Source organism: Eschrichtius robustus, chromosome X (genome assembly GCF_028021215.1).
Source record: "Eschrichtius robustus isolate mEscRob2 chromosome X, mEscRob2.pri, whole genome shotgun sequence".
In the NCBI taxonomy this organism is placed as follows: domain Eukaryota; kingdom Metazoa; phylum Chordata; class Mammalia; order Artiodactyla; family Eschrichtiidae; genus Eschrichtius; species Eschrichtius robustus.
In genome coordinates this window covers 60948430-60957134 of record NC_090845.1, presented here as the reverse complement: position 1 = coordinate 60957134, position 8705 = coordinate 60948430, and positions in this window count along the sequence as shown.

Sequence of the window (8705 nt, the reverse complement as noted above, 5' to 3'; positions counted from 1 at the left end):
TAGGGGGTGGACAGAAGGAGTTCGGGGGGTGTGAGGCAGAATTTCCCTGGTGTCTGAGAAGGAACGTGTAACTGCTCCAGCACCCGGCATGTTTGGCAGGATACTTGCAATCAGAGGATCATCCTTTCAGAATGGCAGAATGGGGAACTTCCCCTGGTCTATCCCAACCCCTTCATATCACAGAAGAGAGAATGAAGGCTCTGACAGAGGCACAGGCTTGCCTCAGGTTAGGGAGCCAGTGGCAGAGCTGAGCCAAAAAGGCAAGGCTCCTGATTCCCAGTGAAGTGCTGTTTTCCACAGCCCTGGGCTGCTCGGTGGAATGAATGGGTGAGTAAGTGCGTGGATGAATGAATGGAAAGGCTTGGCTGCTAAGATGGAGCTGTGACCTGGCCAAAGGTTTGTAGGCACGGGGGTATGTCCATTTCCAGCTTCTCAGCCATGTACTGCTTGCCTGAAATAGACAGGAATCCACCTTGCCCCTTTCCTCTCAACCGTGTCTCCCCACAGGCTCCAAAGGAGAAGAAGGATTCACCCCAGGTCACCCACCAAGCCAAGGGCGGGGGCAGGATGCAAAGTCAGGTGTCCCTTGAGCCCCCACTTCTCACCTCTCTGCCAGAGCTGAAGACAACTTCCATCCATTTCACAGGCAAGGAAACCGGAGACAGGCCCAGAGGGGGCGCAAGACGGATTACAGGATGAGCTTTAAATAAGGCCTGGCAGGACACTGCACGTAATGGATTCCTGTTGGCAGGAGCAGCGTTCGTGGCCCCTGTGGGTCCAGACAGCCCCCAAAGCGATGTCACTCCAGGCTAACGACAGGTGGCAGTAGAGGACCATGGTAGGCAGCCTAGGCCTTGCCTCTGGGCTTGCCCAGCCCCCTTCCTCAGGCCCAAAGTTGGCTCGATTGGTACCCTAAGTGTGTGGGGGGGCCCCTGTGGCAGAGTGGCAGCATCCTCAGCAATGGTAAAAGCAGGACAGAACATGTGAGGGGGAGGAAGTTGGGGGTGGGGACTGGACAGAGCCAGAGAGGGAGAGGGAACTGCAGAGAAAGTGGAGGGGGAGGGAGAGGGACAGAGAGACAGAGAAATACGTTGACGGTTCAGAGAAAACAAGGATGTGCAGAGACTCCATGGGATGTATCCACACACATATGCTAAGATCAAGGAACTTTCCAGCTGGAAGTACCTTTAGAGGTCACTTAGTCCCCAACCTGCCATCTGACACATGGGAATACTGAGCCTCGGAGAAGATGTGATTTACTTGAGATCACACAAGCAAAGTTTTGATAAGCAGAGGCTAGTCCCAGCCTGGCTCTTCCCCCGATTCCCAGACTTCAGCCCTTTTGTCTGAGGGCCTCCTTGGACAGTATACATGATAACTTCCCTGGGGATCTACCCAATATTTGCCACAAAATGGGGGAGACCTAGAAAAGGAGACAGATACACAGTCAGAGGCAGAGGGAGGCGGTGCAAGAGGAGAGAGGCAAGGGGGAGCAGGAGGGAGCGGAGTCTTCAACGGCAGGAGGGCCAAGGTTGTCCCAGCATTGACAAGCTCCCTTCCCCACCGGCCTGCCCTCCAGTGAGGCTAGGCAGCCAGCTGACTGTGAGGGGCGCTCAATCCTCTGTACTGGACCGTCCTGCCTTCCTCAGCCCAAGCCTAGTCCACCCTAGAGCAGGGACCAGGTACATGAAAAAGGGGCCCACGTTGGATCCCAGAGCTGGAGAAAAGAGGCCTGCATTTTCTTCTACCTCTGCTCCTTCTCACGATAAGATCACTGCCCAATTTCACCACACAGTGTGGACACTTCATTTCCTGACCAGGACACAAGCCCTGCCATTTCAGGCCTGCTGGTCCAAGATAAGACATCCATGCTATGTCATCGTCAACTCTAGTGACCATATTTTTCAAACTAAAAAATCAGGCCAGATTGTCTAATGTATCATCTGATCACAGAACAGAGTATTTCCAATGAAGCTTGTCCCCGGAAATCTGGGCCATCTGTTTACTGTCCTGTTACTCCACCCATTGGCTTCCCCTTCACACAGGGGCTTGGAGATGCCCCCAGCTGTTAGCCAGGCCCTGGGGCTGAGAAGTGAGGAAGGGGAAAGAGCTAACGTACACCGAGCTCTCGCCATGTGTCAGGCATTTTCTCTCCATTATCTCATTTACTTCCTGTGACAACGTTAGGAGGTGGGTACTCTTAGAATCCTCATTACAATTTCAGACAGCTGGACTTGCTCACCCAAGGACACACAAGTATACCCAGCCAGGCACAGAGCAGGCACCATGACCTCACTGTGGTGAGCTGATCTCCTCAGTACAGGAAGCCCTTCCAAGGAGTAAAAGGAAGCATGTAGCAGAAACGCCACCCTGAAAACTCCTGTGAACTTGGGATGCATCAACAGAGGTAAAGAGACCAAATGAAGTAGAGAATGGCCTTTCTCGTCTCTGCCCTCTGGAATCCGTGTCCAGTTCTGGTCCCCATACGTTGGGGGCACACTGGTGCATGTCTGCATGGCAGCGAGGAGGTTGGGGAGGGGCTTGAAGCTCACTTCTGTGAGGAGCAGCTGGAGGAACTAGGGCTATTAAGCCTGGAGGTGTGACCTCAGAGACTTTAGACCACACAAGGAGTAGGCATGTTCTGCCTGGCCCCAGGGGACTGAGATAAGAGGTGGTAGTTATAGGGAGGCAGATGTGGACTCAGTACCAGGAAGACATTTCTCAGAGTCCAAGCTATTCTTGCAGAAAACTGGTTGCCTTGAGAGAGAGTGAGCTCTCCACTACTGGTGGTGCACCAACACGGTTGAGCTGAGCACTTAGTAGAAAGGCTGCAGAGAAGATGTGAATTTGGGATGAGAGGTTAGATTCAATGCCCCCTAAGTTTGCTGCAGCCCTGAAACTCCATGAATCTGTGATTCTGCGATGGTTGGATCTCTCTAAGGGCTCCACCCCCGTGGATATCCCATAACTTCCCTCCAATTTTTTCCAGTGCTTTATATCTTTTTAAACCAGAATGTCATTCCTTAGGTCTCACCTAAATTCCTCTTACTGGAATCACTCTGAATTCCATACAGGACTGGCTGCCAAGAAGGGAGGGGTGGAGAAAGCTGCAATGCAAGGCCACCAGAGACCTAGAGGAGACTCATTCTCAAATAGGAAACATTAAGCAGACAGATGGCCAAAGATGAATTGGGGGGTGGGGGCGGGGATTCAGAAAACATTACAGCTGAGATGTCAAGGTACTTTAATGATGTTATCTTTCCTGATTGATTTTGTGATTCAAGTTGCTAACACTTGAAAAGTGGTGGGAGTGGTGAGTTGCTCATGTCTTCATTATTTGGAATATGACATTTACCAACCACTCGAGGTAATGCTGAACATTTTCCTGCTAATGTCAGGAAATCCCTTCTTAGGGCTAATCTAGATGTCAACTATAGGACCACCAGACCACTGTTAAACATGAAATTTGCATAATGTTCTATCGAGTGAGAAGTACAGATTATCAGGTGGCTGGAAGGGGCAAGAGACTGATGATGGTCCTGGTTTGTCCTGATAAGACTACAGGGATGTCCTGGACTAAGGTTTGGACTGAAATGGATGGATGGCCCATCTTTGCCGAATCAAATCTTGTTTCTCTCCATTCTCTCAGATCTTCACTATTTAGGTCAACATCAATTTCCAGAGATGAGGGCAGCACCCAGAGGATGCTGGCCTGAGAAGCTGCCATCCCTGCCCTGGAGGCTCTGACCAGTTCTTAACATTTCTCCCCTCCATCATCTTAGAAATCTGCTTTCTCCATGTCCATGATCAGCTGTCCTCAGGAGAGTGCCCTGGCGCTGGCACCTTTGGCTGGAATAGTTTATCCAACTGTGAGAAGCCCAGAGCCTGGGGAGTAGTGTGAAGAAAGGCTGCCCTTCTTTCTGTGGGTTGCATGCTTGTCTGGCTTACTGTGTGATTAAAGCCAGGCTCTATTTTCGATCTGGACCTATGGATTTCCCTAAGAGATACTCTTTTTGGAGGAAGAAAAGAGGGCTTGCTCTAGTGAGTGTTTATACAAATTCTAGCTGTGAGGGAGTGTCTTAGGTCAGGTTCCTGAGATGTGGAGCCTGAAGCAGGGATCAGGGCATGTGATTCATTGCCGTCATGCCCTTCTGGAAAAGCCCAAAAGCGAGGCAGGAGAGCTGGATAGGGAAGAGGTGGCCAAGAAAGGATTTGGTCTGTAGTGAAGTCTAGCCTTGACCTGATCTAGAGCAGATGTGGGGGCTCTGGAGCATAAATCACACCACGGTGTTATACCATCTTGAGGGGAGGGACTGGGCTTTTGTACTCCTGTATCAATCACTTATTGCCCCCCCCAACCCCATTCCCCATGGGGAGCACATATAACCTCCCATGCGACTCTGGATTAGTTGGCCTCCATCAGCCAAGGGCAAGTCTCTGAGGTCTTGCTGTTAGTCACAGCACTCGTAGTGGCAGAGGATGCATGCACCAGCTGGAAAAGGGGATCTGGCCCCAGCACAAACATCATCTACTACAGCAGGGCTGCTACCCTAGGTTTCTAAAGGCCTCTTCCTTCTATGAGGCACAAGGACATCAATCACCACAGCTCTGCCAGTCAGCTGTGAGCTAGCTGTGTCTCGATGACCAGAGCTATTGGGGTGGTGGTGGGGGGTTGTAAATGGAAGGGTTAGGAAGTTGTCACTTGTGCAAGAATGAGACAAGAGTCCAAGCTCCTGGGTGGGGGAAGCCACATGGCTGAAACAGGCAGGGAGTGAGGGCGGTAAGACAGGTCATCAGGACTCTGGGGTTGTGTCAAGTCATCAGGAGTGTAATGTTATCACTTCAAGAGACAGGGTTTGGAGATCCACCCAGCTCCTCAGCTTTTACACCAGGATTGAGCTGGAATTAATCCAGACAGATTGTGTTTATGCTGTATGCAGTTTTGTAAATGACAGTATTTCCTTTTTCTTCTTGTTGTTCATTTTCCTTGTGAAAATGTCACCCAGTACCAATATGTTCAAGGGAACCAACAGAATATCTTGGTGCCCATCCTGGGGCTGGTATGTTGACTGAGAATGATAACAGCTACCTCCTATTGGGCACTTAATATGTACCAAGCACCTACTGAGCATTTACTTTCAGGCATTATTATTTCATTGAGTTTTCCTAATAGGACTTGGGGCTGTACTGTATATGAGGGAGGATGGTGAGAAAAGGGGATATCAAAGATAATTTCTGGTTTCTGAATGGATGGTGGCACCGTCATCTGAGATGAATACTGGAGAAGGAACTCTTCTCTGGCCTCAGCGCTTTCTTTTTTAGGCTGAAAAATTTCAGTTTCTGTAAATGTTTCCTTGTGAGACCTGTTTTGAAAACTCTGGAACTTCTTAGAGATGCACTAGATCCTGACAGGGAAGGTTCTAGACTGTAGCTGATGTGCATTTCTTTATATTTCTTTAGTCTCTCTTTACTGACATTGCTGGTGTATCAAAACAACCAAGTTACGCTCAACCAATCTGAGCTCAGATGGACATCAACCCTTGATTGTTCTAGGACAGAATCAAGGCTCTCACCTTTTATCCCAACCCCAGAAAAAAACCCTAACCATGAGTATGTGTAGGAAGATGTACATTTGCTACTTTGTCCCTTCCCTAAAAAAAGGCACAAGAAAACCCCATTTTTAGCTGTAAATAAGTAAGCAAGTACTTTTTAATTTCCAAGTACTTAAAGTAACATGTATTGAGTGCTAAACTAAGCCCTTTACATGGATTATCTTATTTAATTCTAAAATCTGTGTGAAACAGTTACTTGTGTCCATTAGGATGTTTTATTTTTTTTAATTTTTATTTTATATTGAAGAATCATTGATTGACAATGTTGCATTAGTTTCAGGTGTACAGCAAAGTGATTCAGTTATACATATACATGTATCTATTTTTTTCAAATTCTTTTCCCATTTAGGTTGTTACATAATATTGAGCAGAGTTCCACGTGCTATACAGTAGATCCTTGTTGGTTATCTGTTTTAAATATAGCAGTGTGTACATGTCAATCCCAAAGTCCCAATCTATCCCTTCCCCCACCCACGCCCCCTGGTAAACATAAGTTCGTTCACGAAGTCTGTGAGTCTGTTTCTGTTTTGTAAATAAGTTCATTTGTATCACTGTTTTTTAGATTCCACATATAAATGATATCATATGATATTTGTCTTTCTCTGTCTGACTTACTTCACTTAGTATGATAATCTCCAGGTCCATCCATGTTGCTGCAAATACTATTATTTCATTCTGTTTAATGGCTGAGTAATATTCCATTGTACATATGTACCACATCTTCTTTAACTATTCATCTGTCAATGGACATTTAGGTTGCTTCCATGCCCGGGTTACTGTAAACAGCGCTGCAATGAACACTGAGTGCATGTATCCTTTAGAACCATGTTTTTCTCTGGATATATGCCCATGAGTGGGATTGCTGAATCATATGGTAGCTCTATTTTTAGTTTTTTAAGGAACCTCCATACTGGTTTCCATAGTGGCTGTACCAATTTACATTCCCACCAACAGTGTAGGAGAGTTCTCTTTTCTCCACACCCTCTCCAGCATTTGTTGTTTGTAGATTTTTTGATGATGGCCATTCTGACTGGTGTGAGGTGATGCCTCATTGTAGTTTTGATTTGCATTTCTCTAATAATTAGCGATGTTGAGCATCTTTTCATGTGCCTCTTAGCCATCTGTATGCCTTCTTTGGAGAAATGTCTGTTTAGGTCTTCTGCCCATTTTTTGATTGAGTTGATGGTTCTTTTGATATTAAGCTGCATGAGCTGTTTGTAAATTTTGGAGACTAATCCCTTGTCAGTTACATTGTTTGCGAAATTTTCTCCCATTCTGTGGGTTGCCTTTTCATTTTGTCTGTGGTTTCCTTTGCTGTGCAAAAGCTTTTGAGTTTAATTAGGTCCCATTTGCTTACTTTTGCTTTTATTTCCATTACTCTAGGAGATGGCTTGAAAAAGATATTGCTGCAATTTATTTCAAAGAGTGTTCTGCCTATGATTTTCTCTAAGAGTTTTACAGTATCTGGTCTTACATTTAGGTCTTTAATCCATTTTAAGTTTATTTTTGTGTATGGTGTTAAATAATATTCTAATTTCTTTCTTTTTTTTTTTTACATGTAGCTGTCCAGTTTTCCCAGCACTATTTATTGAAGAGACTGTCTTTTCCCCATTGTATATTCTTGCCTCCTTTATCAAAGATAAGGTGACCATATGTGTGTGGGTTTATCTCTGGGCTTTCTATCCTGTTCCATTGATGTGTATTTCTGTTTTTGTGCCAGTACCATACTGTCTTGATTACTGTAGCTTTGTAGTATAGTCTGAAGTCAGCATGTCTGATTCCTCCAGCACCACTTTTCTTTCTCAAGATTGCTTTCGCTATTCGGGGTCTTTTGTGTTTCCATACAAATTGTGAACTTTTTTGTTCTAGTTCTGTGAAAAATGCCATTGGTAGTTTGATAGGGATTGCATTGAATCTGTAGTTGCTTTGGGCAGTATAGTCATTTTGACAATATTGATTCTTCCACTCCAAGAATGTGGTATATCTTTCCATCTGTTTGTGTCATCTTCAATTTCTTTCATCAGCATCTTATAGTTTTCAGAGTACAGGTCTTTTGTCTCCTTAGGTATGTTTATTCCTAAGTATTTTATTCTTTTTGGTGCAATGGTAACTGTGATTGTTCCTTTAATTTCTCTTTCTGATCTTTTGTTGTTAGTGTATAGAAGTGCAACAGATCTCTGTGTGTTAATTTTGTATCCTGCAACTTTATCAAATTCATTGATGACCTCTAGTGGTTTTCTGGTGGTGTCTTTAGGATTTTCTATGTATAGTATCATGTCATCTGCAAATAGTGACAATTTTATTTCTGCTTTCCCAATTTGGATTCCCTTAAGTGGCAAGTAAAAGAAACCATTATCAAACTGGCTTAGACAATTAGGAAGTATATTATCTCAAATAACAGGATGACCACAGGTAGAGCTGGTTTCAGGCATGGCAAAATCAATGGCTCAACAATGTCCGCAGGGACCTAGGATCTTTTCATCTCTTGGTTCTGCCATCCTCAGAAAAACTGCTGTGTAAGACAGTTTGAAACATCACTTCCAGGCATACCATCACCTGGAGGAAAAGAAAAACTCTCTCTTTGTCTCCTTAGGAGGAAGGAAATCTTTCCCAGAGGTCCCTGGGTAGACTTCCCCTCATGTCTCCTCAGCCAGGATTGGGCCACGTGTTCATTCCTGAACCAATCACTAGCAAAGGGAAAGGAAAAGCTGTGATTGGATTAGCTTACTTATTTGAGGTGGAAGGAAGGGCACTAAAATACTACCACATTTCCATCATACGGAAGAGGACACTAAGGCTTACTGAGATGAAATAACAGAGTAACTTGCCTAAAGTCACACATCTAGGAAGTGACAGAGCTGAGATATAAATCCAGTGCTTCCCTATTTGCTGTGCTTACTGATTACTTACTGATTACTTGTTCATTGTTAAGAGCTTACTGAGGTAGTACAAGGGGTCTTTATTATCCAAGTATTCATTTTCCAAGTCTCTGCAGTCAGAGGGTTTGGTAGCAAAGCAAAAGACCATGAAGATATTCACTAATGAGCTGGCCAATTATAAAATTACTCTGGCCTCCTTCCCAGGTTGACACCA